The sequence below is a fragment of the Pan troglodytes genome, chromosome 12, assembly GCF_028858775.2.
Source record: "Pan troglodytes isolate AG18354 chromosome 12, NHGRI_mPanTro3-v2.0_pri, whole genome shotgun sequence".
NCBI classification, from domain to species: Eukaryota; Metazoa; Chordata; class Mammalia; order Primates; family Hominidae; genus Pan; species Pan troglodytes.
In genome coordinates this window covers 76,378,795-76,395,399 of record NC_072410.2, presented here as the reverse complement: position 1 = coordinate 76,395,399, position 16,605 = coordinate 76,378,795, and the positions used below count along the sequence as shown (strand labels likewise).

General features: G+C 43.0%; 1 protein-coding gene across 2 annotated transcripts in view; it reads left to right on the top strand.

Annotated features, from left to right (window-relative positions):
- The window catches only part of EPAS1 (endothelial PAS domain protein 1), an 89,339-nt gene that overhangs the window by 15,995 nt on the left and 56,739 nt on the right, over positions 1-16,605 (top strand). Inside the window, exon 2 of one of the 2 annotated variants that reach the window (XM_054677824.2) lies at positions 12,547-12,583. The exons of the other annotated variant lie outside the window; for it this stretch is intronic. The gene's annotated coding sequence lies outside the window, so the exon portion shown is untranslated. The remainder of the gene's footprint in view (positions 1-12,546; positions 12,584-16,605) is intronic. 2 annotated transcript variants of the gene reach the window in all.

The window sequence follows — 16,605 nt, the reverse complement described above, 5'->3', positions numbered from 1 at the left end:
CTCAGCCCCACCCATGAGGCTGGCCAGTTAACTTCTGCCTTCAGGTCTCAGCTTAAATATCACCTCCCTAGGGAAGCATTTTCTCACCTCCTTTAGTTAACCTCCCTCCTGTTCTGTTTTGTTTTGTTTTAGCAGTACTTCCCACATGTTGTTATTTATTTATTTATTTATTTATTTATTTATTTATTTATTTTTGAGACAGTGTCTCACTCTGTCGCCAGGCTGCAGTGCAATGGCGGGATCTCAGCTCACTGCAACCTCTACCTCCCAGGTTCAAGCGATTCTCCCACCTCGGCTTCCCGAGTAGCGGGTATTACAGGCACGCACCACCATGCCAGACTAATATTTGTATTTTTAGTAGAGATGGGGTTTCACCATGTTGGCCAGACTGGTCTCAAACTCTGACCTCAGGTGATCTGCCCGCCTTGGCCTCCCAAAGTGCTGGGATTACAGGCATGAGCCATGGTGACCAGCCCCACATGTCGTAATTTATTTGCTTATTATCTGTCACCTTTGCTGCCCCCTAGTTTGTAAGCTTCATGAAGGCAGGGACCATGCATTACATGGTTACTGCCATATCCTCAGGGTTTGGGGCGGTGCCTACACACAGGAGGTGCTCCTTAAATGTTTGTTAAGTGAAATAATCTGAGGTTTTCAGGTCTTTGTCTTCAACGTTATTATTTCTTATATTTGTTCAGTGCTTAATTTTTTTTCAAAGCTCTTGATGTAGATTGAAGCTTTTGTCATTTTTGTCATATAGATGAAACAACTTAGGCACAAAAATGTGATCACAAAACCAGAGAGTGGCAGTGCCTACCTGAACAGCTCCCAGACCCAGACTCTTTCCACAGACCCATGCTGTCTCTCTTGGCACCTTATTTTTCTGTCGTGGTGATGTTATTGTTTGTCTTATTTGGCAATGTTTACACCGGAGGAGTAGAGGCCATTGTGTGTTGGTGGCGTCTGGAAATACACAAGAGAGTCCCAGGAGAATGCCACTGTCGGTTCTTACCACAATTAGCAATTGTCAGGTCAGGGGCAGTGATTGGGTGGGTGTCACTCTCTACATGGCTGGCTCTGCGTGTTGAAACACCACTGCCTGTACCTCCACAGATGCCAAAGGGATTGTGGGTCCTAGGACTACAGCCCCATTTCTACCCAGCCCTGGCTATCTCTCCACTCAGATCTAGGTCCTTTCTGTTCAGGAAAACGTCCTGTTTGTGTAGCCTGCTAGACAGCAAAGGCAAGTGCTAATCAGCTGGATGATCTCTCTGGGCCTCAGTTTCCCCATCTTCACAATGGACTAGTAAGTGGGAACCAGTCAAAATTGGCTCAGAGATCCCCAATAGGGTTCTAGCTCCATTGTGAAATAAATTTCAAGTGGAGCCTCGTCCTGACTCCTGTTTTCACATGCTCCCTTAGAGGGAAGGAAGGTGGACGATTAAAGATGATTGGTCGGGAGCTGGAGGAAGGAACTCCCCATTCTCCAAGAGGAGGTTCTGTTGGAATAGAGGGGCAGAGACTTGGAAGTCGCTGTTGGGCATGGCCCAACCCACTTCCATGACAGCAGCAAGACCACCACCCTCAAGAAGGAGGTGGGCTGGGGTACGAGAAGGTGGGCTGCCCAGCGGTTTCTACAAAAAGGAATAGTTGTGCTTGCAGGAGGGGTAGTGTCTCCATCTCCTGATGCCAGGGAGAAGGAGGCAGGCTGCTGGGGTGACGGAGAGCACCCTCAACTAGGTCACACTGCACTCCCTCTGTGCCTCAGTTTCCACTTCTGTTAGATGGCTGATATGATCTCTGCCCTGCCAGTTGGATTGGGGCTTCCAAAATATCAACTACTGCAAAAGAAGAGGTTGTGGCCACTGTGACTCATATACATGAACGTATCTGAAGTTTTCAGGGCTGATACTGATGTGAGACAACCCATGCAGGCAACTCGGAGGAACTGTGTCCCTCACTCTGAGACAGTGAGAACGGACTGAGCTGGAAAGCTGATGGCTGTGAGAGGAGCAGGTTTGAAAATCACTGAATGAAGTCATGTTGTACAGAGGGGGCGGGGGTGCATACTGTGGGACGGAGGTGAGTCACAGTGCATAAGTGTTGGGGAGTCACCTTGAACTTGGGCCAGAAGAGTAGAAATATTGAGACTTGGGTTTATCTGCCTCACATCAGGTACATCAAGTTCTGGATGGCTGCCCACTGGCCAGAGACATGAGGTGGACGGCTCCCTTTTGCTGCCCTGGGAAGGCCTTCTGCTGGCTTCGGCCCCACTGAGCAAAGTCTGCTTGTTCACTGGAGTTCACACAGACTCCTTGCCAGGCCTGCCCAGAATCCTGTCTCCTCTGACTTCCTGTGCTCTTGCATAATATTTCCTTGCTCCTTGAATGGCTGGCCCCAGTGCAGGAGCAGCTCACTCACACTGCTGGACCGAGGGCAGGATGTAGAGGGAGGGCAGGGATCTGCAAACGTCACCCAGGGGTGCTCTGGGCTCTGAGGGTGGAGGGCAAGAGGGGCAGAGCCCCCTCAAATTCTTTGGAAGATTATAGCACAAGGGGAGTTGGGAAGGCCCTGGGACCATGTGCACACACATCCATCTCCATGAATTGTCTCCCCTGTAAAATTATTTTTAAAGTTGCTAAGTTGTTTTCTTCTGATTATAAAAAATATACATGTTCCCCATAAAAAGTCATAGTAAAAGAAGGCATGGAGATAAAAATAAAAATCACCAAAATTCCATCACCCAGAGATAACCACTGTTAACTCTTTGGTGAACATACTTTTCTCTATATCATGAATATTGATATATAATTACAGAATACAGGCATACTTCTAAGATATTGTAGGTTCATTCCAGGCCACTACAGTAAAGTGAATATCACAATAAAACGAGTCACATGATTTTTTTTTGTTTCCTCGTGCATATGAAAGTTATGTTTATATTTTAGCATTATGTCTAAAAAACAATGTACATACCTTTTTTTTTTTTTCTTTTTGAGACACAGTTTCACTCTGTTGCACAGACTGGAGTGCAGTGGGGCAATCTTAGCTCACTGCAACTTCCGCCTCCTGGGTTCAAGCAATTCTGGTGCCTCAGCACCCCCGAGTAGCTGGGATTTACAGACATGTGCTGCCACACCCAGCTAATTTTTGTGTTTTTAGTAGAGATGGGGTTTTGCCATGTCGGCGAGGCTGGTCTCGAACTACTGGCCTCAAATGATCTGCCTGCCTCAGCCTCCCAAAGTGTTGGGATTACAGGCATGAGCCACCGCACCTGGCCAACAATGTCTATACCTTAATTTAAAAATATTTTATTGCTAAAAGAAATGCTAACAATCATCTGAGCCTTCAGTGAGTCATAATCTTCTTACTGGGAGAGGTTCTTGCCTCCATATCGGTGGCTGCAGAACTGATTAGTGTGACGGTTGCTGAAGGTTGGGGTGGCTGTGGCAATTCCTTGAAATCAGACAAGAATGAAGTTTTTTACATCAATAGAGTCTTCTTTTCATGAAAGACTCTGCAGCATGTGATACTGTCTGATAGCATTTTACCCACAGTAAAACTTCCTTCAAAATTGGTGTCAATCCTCTCAAACCCTGCCACTGCTTTATCAACTTAGTTGATGTAATATTCTAAATCCTTTGTTGTCATTTCCACAGTGTTCACACCATCTTTACCAGGAGCAAATTCCATCTTGAGAAGCCACTTTTCTTTTCTCATCTGTAAGAAGCTTTGACTCATCTGTTCAAGTTTTATCATGAGGTTGCAACAGTTCAGTCACATCTTCAGGCTCCACTTCTAGTTTTCTTGCTATTTCTTCCACATCTGCAGTTACTTCCTCCACTAAAGTCTTGAACCCCTCAAAGTCATCCATGAGGTTTGGAATTAACTTCTTCCAGACTCCTGTTAATGCTGATATTTTGACATCCTCCCACAAATTACAAATGCTGTTAATGGTATCTAGAATGGTGAACTCTTTTCAGGTGGTTTTCAATTTACTTTGCCCAGATTCATCTAGGAATCACTATCTATGGCAGCTATAGCCTTACAAAATTTCTTGAATAAGACTTGGAAGTCAGAATTACTCCTTGATCCATGGGCTTCAGAATGGATCTTGTGTTAGCAGGCGTGAAAACAACATTAATTTTGTGCGTCTCCATCAGGGCTCTTGAGTAACTAGGTGCATTGACAACGAGCACATAAACATATGTGCTGTCATCCAGGTTTTGTTGTTCCACTGATAGAGCACCAATAAAGTAGATTTGGCATAATTTTTAAGAACCCTAGGACTTACAGAATGGTAAATGATAAGTGGCTTCAGCTTAAACTCACCAGCTGCATTAGTCCCTAGTAAGAGAGTCAGCCTGTCCTTTGAAACTAGGGATTGACTTCTCCCCTCTTGCAGTGAAAGTCCTAGATGGCATGTTCATCCAGCATAAGGCTCTTTCATCTACACTGAAAATCTGTTTAGTGTAGCCACCTTCATCAATGATCTTAGCTAGATCTTCTAAATAACTGGCTGCCGCTTATGTATCAGCACTTGCTCTTTCACCTTGCATTTTTATGTTATGGAGATGTCTTCTTTCCTTAAATGTAACAAACCAACCTCTGCTAGCTTCATACTTTTCTTAATGCAGCTTCCTTACCTTGCTCTGCCTTCCTAGAGTTGAAGAGAGTTAGGGCCTTGCTCTGGATTAGACTTTGGCTTAAGGGAATATTATGCCTGGTTTGATCTTCTCACTAAGCTTAATCATTCCTTAACTTTTGATTTAAAGTGAGAGATGTGACTCTTCCTTTCATTCGAACACATAGAGCCCATTGTAGAGTTATTAAAATTGGTCTAATTTCAATATCGTTGTGTCTCAGGGAATAGGAAGGATTGGGGGGGGAGAGAGAGATATACACACACACACACACACACACACACGCACACAGAGGAACAATCACTGGACCAGTCAGAACACACACAACATTTATTAAGATCACTGTCTTATATGGGTGCAGTTTATGCCTAAAAACAATTACAGTGGTAACATCAAAGATCACTGATCGCAGATCATTATAATAATAGCTATAATAATGAAAGTTTGAAATATTGCAAGAATGACCAAAATGTGACACAGATATGAAGTGAGCACATACTATTGGAAAAATGGCATGGATAAACTTGCCTGACAAACCTTCAATTTGTAAAAAGTGCAACATCTGCAAAGTGCAATAAAGTAAGGCATAATAAAACAAGGCATGCCTGTGTTTCTTAACCATTTAACACGTGTAAAACTGTGCTACCATTTTTATTAAGTTCCCATATTGTTTTTGTGTTGCTGAGAAAGTTTTTGAGTGTTATACCCTAACCTCTTCTTTCCCATAAGCTCTGTGGTTTTTAGTTTTGCATAGTGTGGTGATTTTTAGGAGCTCATATGCCATGTTGTAGCAGAACTACTTGTAAATTCACATGACGTGTCTCCCCTAAATTCAACATTAATTATTAGTTATTAATATTATTAATTGTGAAGCACAATAAAATGAGGTATGCCTGCATTATCATGTTACATGCTATTGTGAAATGCATTTTCTATATAGCAATATATCAGAACTATCTCTTGCTACTAAGTTACAAAGATTTAATACATAGTTGTATTAAGTTCCACTTATAGAGGTATCATAGTGAAACCCTTATTCATTGACATGTCCAGGCTCAGAAAACAAGCTATAACCAGCCCAAGCTTATTTTCAGACCTGAAAAGCAGCATCTTTTCTATATTTCTGACCAATGTGTTACCTGAAAAGCGGCATCTTTTCTATATTTCTGACCAGTGTGTTGGCTATGGTGCCCCAGAAATAGCTGCAAAATAAAAGGTTAAGTGCCATGTAGGCCTTTCTCTAGGCTTAGAATAATTCACTTGATTACATAGGAAGAGGCTGCAATGATGACAGCTTCCAGGGCTGGGCCAGACCTTACTCTGGGTAAAATGATCCTCCGGTGTGGCCCATATGTATGCTTTGAGCCAGGAGCTGCTAGCTGGGAGAACAAGTTTTTCTTCAGTGGTATTCCTGTGACCAAGATTTCAAATAAGCTCCATTTTTAATTTTAATTGGTTATTGTCCTCCTGAAATTTTATGACACAATCTATATCTTTAAAAAGGCACTCTTTCTTCTTTATACAGTTGTTTTCATGATGTTAAAAACTTTAAAGAAAGGATCATTCAGATTTGCTGACAGTTGGAAGATTATTTTAAAAATCCAACTAGTTTAGCTGAAAAAGGTGCTATCAGTGTTTCTGTCTCATCCTTGGAAATTGTATATTTTTAAGGCTTGTGATTAGCTTTTTCTCCTCCATTGCTGATCGTGGTTGGAAGTGTGGCATAGATTTACAGTAAGCTTTGATATAATGGTGATTCCTCTTTGTTTTGGAGCCAGGTGCCTGCAGTATTTGCTTATTTTCTTTGATTCATTTTTAAATTGAATTGAATGTTTGATTTAATCAGAAGTGATAGTATGAGGCTGGGGATGATTGCTTGTGGTTGGGAATTGCTTGTAAAGTTTACTGTTTAGTCAAGACAAATCGTTTCCTAAAGCTCTCTTTTTCAGATTTCTTGTCTATGTGGGAAAGCATGATAATGCCAGTCAGTTTAAACATATTTAAGAGTTCCCAGGCATCTTCTAACAGAAAAATTTGCAACAAAATTTGGCAACAGCAGAATGCGAGGATTTTGCCTCATTTTGTTTATAGTTGTCTGCTCTTCAGGCAAATGATCTATTACAACAATCTGAATAATTACAGTCTCTCCTTCAATTTATTCACCCTGGACTCCTTTTTCTAGAATTACTGGCCAGACTCTTATTACACCAAATTCCTTGACTCTATTCCCGAGGAATGAGGATGGGACTAGGAGTAAAAGTTAAAGAGAGAAACTAATTGTTGCCTGCTTTTCAAAGTTTTCGGTGTGTGGAAATTTGTTGATTTTGTAATTGCTCCCTTAGTTGGTCATTACCCGATTCTGGTGGGGTACTTGCCATGTGTACACATTTAGGGAGTGCAAAGGGACAGTAAGACTTAATTGGTCCTGAGAATTGTTGAACAGGACTTTGTTGAAATGGCTACTTCTGTACAATGCACATGGAGCAGCTGTTGGCATAGCAACTCCTACGTGGAAAAGTGCACGCCGCTTGCAGATGACTTTTGCAGTGCTCAGTGTTAATTTGATAAATGGCTTTTCTAATAGCAGTTTGTGGGCTAATGGAAAGATCGAAGCAAACCTTCATTAACGGAAAGGAGAATAGGGATTTTGAAGCCACTGGGTGAACACACTGGACAGCCAGAGCTAAATCTCCATTTTCAGCTGTGTCTCTTTTTCACAGCAGATATGCTTGGAGTGTGGCAGATGAAAGTAAATTAAGAAAACTGTCTGCCCGTGCCATTATCATCTTAGATTTCAAGCAGGGAGAGGTTTTGGAGTCCTTTCTATTCAAGATACTTACTTTGTGTGAGAGTTTAGTTTAAGAGTACTGTAGAAGCTTTGCATTGTGTTGTCGTTTTCCTTTCCTGGTAGTGGTGGGGTTAAGGTGGTTAAATCTTTTTTTATTGTGGTAAAATATACATAACAAAAAATGTTTACCATTTTAACTATTTTTAAGTGTGCAATTCAATGGCATTATTAAGTACATTCATATCGTTGGGCTACAATCACCACTGCTCAAGAACTTTTTCATCATCTCAAATGGAAACTCTGTACTCATTAAATAATAACTCTTTATTCCCCACATGCTCCAGTCCCCGATAATCACTATTCTACTTTCTCTATGAATATGACTATTCCAAGTAGATTGTATATATAGACGTATAAAGTATTTGTCCTTTTATGTCTGGCTTATTTCACTTAGCATAATGTTTTCAAGGTTCATCCAAGTTACAACATGTATTCACAATTTTATTTCTTTTTAAGGCCGAATAATACCCTATTGTGTGTAGACACTATATTTTGTTTATCTGGTCTTCTGTCAAGGGACATTTGAGTTGTTTCCACCTTTGGGCGTTGTGAATCATGGTGAACATGGTGTACAATTTGAGTCCCTGCTTTCAGTTTTTTTGGATATAGACCTAGAAGTGGAATTTCTGGGTCATATGGTAATTCTGTGTTTATTTTCTTCAAAAACTGCTGTACTGTCTTCCATAGCAGCCATACCATTGTACATTTTCACGAGCAATGCATAAGAGTTCCAGTTTCTTCATTTCCCTGCTAACACTTGTTATTTTCTGTTTTTTGTTTTGTCTTGTTTTTGTTTTTAGATATCAGCCATCCTAGTGGGTGTGAAGTGGTATCTCATTGTGGCTTTGATTTGCATTTTCCTAATGATCAGTGATTTGTCTTTATAAACATATTGCCTGTTCCTTGCCCCCCACCCCAACCCCGCACCCCCACAACAGCCTGTGTGGGAATGGAAATCACTGCCCCATTGTTTACACCTGTGAGGCAAACAAAGACTATCAACATAATGATATTTGGGACAGGGAGAGAAGGATGAAGGCACCATAAGGTTATTATATATAATAACTAGCATATAGGATATAGTACAGGCACCTCAGTAGACCTATTTTCAGTTCGTCCTGTGGAGCATGTGAAACTATTTTAAATAGAGGCCTTTGGGACTTAAGTAACTTCAACTCTCTGAATGAGGTTTAAGGCAAGCTTGCTGTGGGCTGGATCTATCCTATATAATCCCTACTGATTTGGGTGATGTATAGGTACCCTTCCCTGAAATTCTTCCCTGAGAATAATTATTGTTGTCATCTACTACAGAATCCTGGGCCCACTTTCTTCCTTCTTCTTGGGGGAGGAAATCTCCCAGACATCTTGCCAAGCATTTGCTTAAGTCTTTGAACCGCTGCACTAGCTAATTTCTCCACCCGAAACAATATACAAACCCCCTCCTCTTCTCCACCCGCTAGGTTCTTAGGCTGGCAGCTCATATTTTTACAAGAAAAAGAAGTTAGAATGTATTGAGCACCTGCTTTAAGCCTGGCACTTTGCTAGTCACTGTGTGGCAGATGACTACATCAGTCATGACTGATAAAACATAACTTCTATCCTTGTAAGTACTGCAGGACTTATTTGTGACTCTTAACAACAGGGGTTCCAAACCTTAGTGTGCATCAGAACTGCCTGGGGCTTATTAAAACTCAGATTACTGGATCTCATCCCTAGAATTTCTTACTCGGCCCGCAGGTCTGAGGTGGAGCCTGAGAGTGTGCATTTCTAACAAGTTCCTAGATGATGCTGATGTTGCTCATCCCTGGACCACACTATGAGAACCACTGCTTTGCATCAAGCCTGTGAAATAGATATTATTCCCATTTATAGATGAGGAGCTGAGATGTAGAGAGGCCAAATGACTTGCCTCAGGTCTTGTAGACAGAGCCAGAGCCCAGATTTGAAGCTGAGAGGCCTCACTCCAAAGCTTCTGCTGTTTCCATTGTATCAGGGATGGCAAATGCATAACTACCACCTGTGCTTCCCTCACCTAGTCCACCCCCACAACAGGCAATATTAATCAATCACAGCACCTCTGAGCCCAGAGGTGTCCTCGGAATCTTTCACACACTGCTCCTGACAGCCAAACCTACCCGTCAGTGGGAGCTGAAGTTTGCAATTTCTGTACTAACCTGTATGGCCTTTCTAAAATGGAGACATTACCAAGGAATCAATCTGTTAACAGCTGAAAACAAACCTTGTGTGAGCTCCAGTCTTATCTGCCTAGGAGGGAAGAGTGTGGTAGATTGCAGGCTGTGTGAAGCACAGCACTCCCATGGCGACCTCACGGATCATAACTTAGAGTCTACACTCAGCACACAGGCAACACAGGGCCGTTACCCTTGAAAAATGTAAAAATCTAGACGAAGTTAATGAGGAGACTTTTTTTTAAGGTGCTATATTTTGTCTAATTCATATATGCTACATTTTATTCTAAAAATAGTTATTCTACTATTTGGCACTAAGTTTGGTGATGGATATAAAACAGTGATCAATAAACAGTTGTTAAGAAAGGAAAAATAAAGTAGGTGCCAAAGGCAACTGTGTCCACACCTGATGAGGTCTTTTAACAAATGGATGGGAGGAATAAACAAGACTGAATTATGTTTTTATATGTCTCGCGCACCCCACAGTTCTTAGCAAGGCCCATGGGCAGTAGATGCCCAATAAATACTTATCATACGGAACTACAAATCTTGCTTGTGAAAGTACAAAGCATAGGTGCATGCTGGAGGTAGGGAACAGTAACCCTGAGAGCAGACTGGTTTAAGGCCATCTCTGGCCAAACCAAGACACATTACAGAGCCTCTCTGAGTCCCAAAGTCATCCACAGACTGATGTCTTGCTTCTCTTCTTATGGCATAAGAGACTGGTAGAAAACTGACCAAACTCATCAAGAAAGTAATATTTTTTTTTCCTCTGAAAATTGTGAATTGTATCAGATATTGCCACTATTATGCCCCTAGGTCACTTGCTCATCTGTTTTCCACAGGGAAGCCAAAACAGAATTTTGCAAAGATATACATGAGTAATCAAAGGAAACTGACCGTATTGGGTGTGATTCTCCTGTCTTCTGAAATAACCCACCATGATCTTCTGCGTGTTTCTGCCAGCCCATACAATGTCTGGTCTCACCACCAACAACAAATATTTAGTCTATGGCTACTGTGTATATAGGGCAGCCTCTTGTCTCATTTGCTGTTTGTGCAGCTTAAAAGCAAGGGCAGGGTGAATTATGGTTTTTTTGTTTGTTTGTTTTTGAGACGGAGTCTCGTTCTGTAGCCCAGGCTGGAGTGTGGTGGTGCGATCTTGGCTCACTGCAAGCTCCGCCTCCTGGGTTCATGCCATTCTCCTGCCTCAGCCTCCTGAGTAGCTGGGACTACAGGCGCCCGCCACCACGCCTGGCTAATTTTTTTTGTATTTTTAGTAGAAACAGTTTCACCATGTTAGCCAGGATGGTCTCGATGTTCTGACCTCGTGATCTGCCCACCTCGGCCTCCCAAAGTGCTAGGATTACAGGTGTGAGCCACTGCGCCCAGCCCTAATTATGTTTTTATATGAATTGCGCACCCCACAGTTCTTAGCAAGGCCCATGGGCAGTAGATGCCCAATAAATATTTATCATCCAAAACTACAAATCTTGCTTGTGAAAATACAAAGCATGGGTGCATGCTGGAGGTAGGGAACAGTAACCCTGAGAATAGACTGGTTTAAGGCCATCTCTGGCCAAACCAAGACACAGTTAAAGGGAGCATTTATGTCCCTGTTTGGCTGTGATATGCCATATAGACTGGGGCAAGACTGTGGCAGCCTGGCCAGGATGAAAACGCTCATCCTCGGGCTGCCCCTAGATGCCAAACTTTTTCCATGCAAGTTTTCAAGGCACATATTAAAAGCAGTTACGTAAGTGGGGAACTAACTGCACCGTATAAAAGGCTTAACAGGAGAGACAGAGTCCTCCATTTGGAGCTGTTTTGTTAAATGTTGAGAATACAGAAGTCCAGAAGTGGTTGGTGTTTCTGCTCTACGCTGAAAACGAATTGGGCTGGAGCCCATCTCACAGCCTGCCTTTCTTTCTTCTATCTCACCCAGCTTGGGCACAGGCTTTTGCTATACTGTTGGACTGGGCAGTTCCCCATTGATAGAGATGTTGTTTAATATTTAAGTATGTTGTGTAGTTCTTAACATCGAAAGAGAAGAAAAAAGGTCCAGTTTATCTTTAGGGTGAGCTGACCTTTCCAGATGGAGCAGGGAAATCTCCTGAGGACAGGACCCTGGGAGGAATCCACTTCCCTGCTTAAAAAGCATGGTGAGGAACGTTCCCTTGGGCTTGTTGGATCCAGTACTCTCCAGTGGGCAGAGCTCTGTATGTTCTAGGTTACAGTCTTAGATAATATGGGATTTTAAAACCAGTATTGTATTACATTAGAATATTACTGCCCTTGAGAATTTTTTAGATAGTTCCTTTTGGGGAGAGAACTGTTTTGTCCTATCCATTGCAGATGGGAGCAAGAACATACAAAAGAGCATAAAGAAAAATTCTGCCAATGTGGGCATTTCCTTGAGGCTGAGGGACTAGGAAAGGCACCAAAGGGTGTGCTTCATTCATGGTAAAAGCCCTAATAGCCTCAGTGTAAGAATATCCTGTAGGCAGGCGAAGGATGACATGACTCACTTTGGTGGTGACCTCCTAGTAGTTCAACTCAGAATCCAGGCGGGATAAGATCAGTGCAGGGTAATTGTATGGTAGCTAGTCAACCTTTCCATTGCTTAGCAGGAGAATTCTGGCTTTTGCGCTGGTGATGTCAGGCAGGTGTTGGAGGAGGAGTTCCATGACCATTTTCTCTGTTCCTGCCAATAGGAAAGCTCCATTGGGACATACACGCTCACTTCCAGGGTGTTTTATATTCATCCATAGCTGCTGCATGGATAAAAAATTTGGTGAAAAACTTGAAATCCTATTACCATGATGATCATTAGAACTCATGTTAGGGCTTTTTGTTTTTAAAACAGGGACACAAAGAAGAAACAGAAGGCTGCCATATACAAGGTTAGTGAAAGCCCCTTACCTTCACCCCATTTAAATCCTGAAGAGAGAAAGTAGCTAAGCTGTAGTGATCACTTCCTGCAAAGAAAACCATAATTATGGCGCCCAGTTATTCTTCATAAGGGGAAACCTTGGAATAGCATGGGTGCTATTTTGAATATTTGAGAAAACAGTGACATTCAATATGAAATGGAAATGATTCTGTGCTGCTGGGATTGGATCAGTTCCTTCTAGGCATCAGTTGCCCTGGGGATAGCCTAGTTCTCCCTCCTGTGTGAATTTGGGAAACACTAGAATCTTGTAGTTGTTGCTGACTCTCCCACCAGCAGGGAACCAACTTATGCCCTTGGGAGAAGCAGGGGGAGTGGGGAATCTGCTTTTCTCTTTAAGCTTCCAATCGCAACTGCCTAATAACAAGGGAATTAGACTATCAAGATTTCCTGGAGTGGCTTAAGTATGGGAGCCAGGATGCAGTCTTCTGTACACAGTGAAAGAAAACGGGGGTAAAAACCATGATGAATAGGTGCAGAGAGGAGTGGCTAGATCACCTGCCTGGGGGATGAGCCTCCCACGTGACTGTAAGGTTGTGCAAGAATTGGGCAACATTTGGTCAGGGTGGAGAGGCCTTGACAAAGCATTTGTACTCCCACTAGATTCCTATCTCCTCCGTGGGGAAAAACAAGTATTTAAAGTTCTACACAGTGTTTTAAGAGGAAGAAATGGATTGCCTTACTACCCTAGCATACTTCATTTGTACATATTTGGAGTTCTATTCACTAAGCACCCACTGTAGGAAGGGCACTGGGCTGAAGATCCCAGAAAATTAAAGGAGACACCTTTGTTCCTGCCCATAGGAAATATAGTCTAGTGGGGGCCAGGAAGGGGTAAGACGAGCATACAGGTGATCATACTCAAGACAGGAGATAGTAAATACCCTGATATAGAAATAGGGGAAATGGTTCTAGGGGTTCTGGAGAGGAGAAGTGAGAGGGAGGCGGTAAGCCTGCAGGCCCTGGAGCCGGACTGCCTGGGTTCCAGTCCTAGATTTACCACCTATGAGTTGTGGTATCTTGGAGAAGTTACTTAAACACATTGTACCTCTGACTCTTCAACTGCAAAATGTAGGTCACTGTTGTACCTATGTCAGTAGATAATGGTTTACTGCCCATAAACATTGGTCTCAGCTTCAGGACCAGGAGGGGCCGTGCTGACCTTGAGCTAGTGACTTACAACCTCCAGGTCTCAGTTTCCTCATCTGTACAATGAAGAGACTGGATAAATGCTAACATTTTCTTTATTCTAAAGTGCTATGATTTCATGGTTGAATATGTATTAAATGCCGGCTGTGTGCCCAATATTGTGTTGGCATAATGAAAAAGAGAAAAAGTAGAATATGTGGTCCCTGGCCTCAAGGAGCTATAATCTAAGTGAGGAGAGGACATTAATATACAGGAGAGTATTAGAGAATTAGAGAATATTAGAAATTAAAAGCTAGGTGGTATGGGCAGTGAGAAGATAGGAATAGAGATTTTAGAATGGACCAGAGTAGTCAGGAGATTTGATAGTGACCTATCTAATGTTTAGAACCACAGAGACTTTAGACAGGAGCTCAGACTTGTTTACAAATTCCATGAATTCTGAAGCTTGGAACACTGCCATTAATATTTAAATTAAAGTTGAACTGCAGCAAAACAAAAGTTACCTATTTGGAATATAAGGTGGGACAAAGTTTATAAAACTCCATGTCTAAAACCGGTAGTGTGGATGGAAGCTATAAAGAGACTCAAACCAGCTTCCCATATATCCTTGGATGACAATTCCGTTAGAATATAGCCCCTGGCACAGAGTAGGCACACACAAAAATTCATCTGTTGAGTGACTTGTGGAAAAAGTGTTCTGCCCTGTTCAGCTTTGAACAGCTGTGGGCACCCTGGTGGTGGTCTCAGCCCCACCTCCAGAGGGCAGTGCACAGAGGAGGCCCTGCCAGAGTCCTCCTGCCAAGTCTTTGGGAAGAGCTTAGTATTGCCTCATGCCTCCTGAGCCAGCCCTCTATCAAAGGTGAATTCTCTGCTCCCAAATGTTAACCTACCTACGGGGGTGCTACACGTACTCCCTCCCCAGCATTGTCTGAACTTAGGTTTTGAGAAAACTTGGCAACAGCCTCAAATTTTTCTTCCAGTCTAACTATCCCATGGTCCCCAGGGTCCATATGCAGATCGGGCTGTTAGTAACCCTGGCTTACACAGGTAAAAAAGAGACTTAACAAAACTTGGCAGAGACTGCTAAGTGCCAAAAGAGTAGTGTAGACAGTAAGTGAGGTCACCCCGGCCAGGAAATTGGGGGCACCTCCTGGAAGGAGGGAGAGCTAGGAGCTTGAGTGGGTCTTGAAGAATGAGTAGAGGCCACGATGGCAGGTAAGACAGGTGGAGGCATTAAGTACTTCTGTCCCCATGACCAGTTCCTCCATACCACTCTTCATTAACCAAACATGGGAGGTGGCAGGCCCATTTAGATCTGGTGCTTTATTCTAAGGGAGGAAATGAGATGAAAATGACGGATGAAGTGCAAGCTTGAACTCCCTGGCCTCAACCAGTCACTGAGAATGGCTGCCCATCACCCAAACAGTCAGTGATGGCCTGGTTTGATGGGCCCGTTTATGACCTCCTGGCTTGAGAGCAGCAGACCACAAGCCTTCACAGAGCTCTCTGTTGAATTTCCTTCCCGTACAGAACCCAGAAGTCCTAGTTATAAATGTCACTACACTTTATTTATGTAGCATCCTCTGTGAAAACATGAGTATGTATCATATCTACCATCAGAACATACCTTCAGCAATCACTTAGAACAGTGGGGAGGACAGATGGGGTCTTCAAGGTTCAGAAAGGTGAAATGTACAATATCTTCCCACTGTAACTCTTCAGAGCAAATCAGAGGTGAAAATGTTCAGAACACAAGTCTGCCTTCCAGGCCAGTCTTCTAAGCACCTTTTTCTTCTCTTTCACATTTTACCCTTGTCTCATTCCCTGTTCCCTCCTCCTTTTTGTTCATAAAAAAATTATTTTTTTCCAAATAAGCAAAATGGAATCAAACTTTGCATCCTCAAAATGTATGAAGTAAACATTATTCCTAATGAGCCTCTGGGAAAGTGCTCACCTTTGAACTTGGCCAAGGATTATGCAGCAAAGAAAAAGTCTTAAGAACTTGATAGAGTGTTAGAGCTTCCTGGGTTTTTAAAGTCAAATTGCATATTACATTTCTTTTCCTTAATAGGGGCATTTCCAGAAACCCTTCCTTGTTGAGTAGGCCAGTGTCTGAAAGTGAAGCGCTAGGATTGGTTACTGACTCTGGTTCAGGGATTGTCATCTGGGTGCGAGGCAACCACAGGGTAGGAGGCACCATTTCTAGAATGCTCTTTCTTTCCTAGGACTCAGCACCTATGCCGACAGTCCTTGCAAGACAGGAGGGGAACGTGTAGGCTATCCTATTTATGGTAAGGGGAGGCCTATGGAAAAACAGGAAGATGGTCAAGGGAAGCTGGCAGCAAAAAGGCAATGAGACCGAGGAGTTGTCCCTGTAAGATAAGCTCTTTTCCCCTTGGAGACCTTGCCTATTCATTGGCCTGTGCTCATCTCTATAGGCTTTCTATTAAAACACACACACGGCCAGGCGTGGTGGCTCGCGCCTGTAATCCCAGCACTTTAGGAGGCCGAGGCGGGTGGATCATGAGGTCAGGAGTCCGAGACTAGCCTGGCCAAGATAGTGAAACCCCGTCTCTACTAAAAATACACAATTTAGCCAGGTGCGGTGGTGGGCGCCTGTAATCCCAGCTACTCCGGAGGCTGAGGCAGGAGAATCGCTTGAACCCGGGAGGCGGAAGTTGCAGTGAGCCGAGATCACACCACTGCACTCTGGGTGACAGAGCAAGACTCCATCTCAAAACAAGCAAACAGACAAACAAAACACACACACACACATCCTTCTTAAAGACAAAAACACCTCTGGCTGTCTGCATAGCTTCTGCCTGC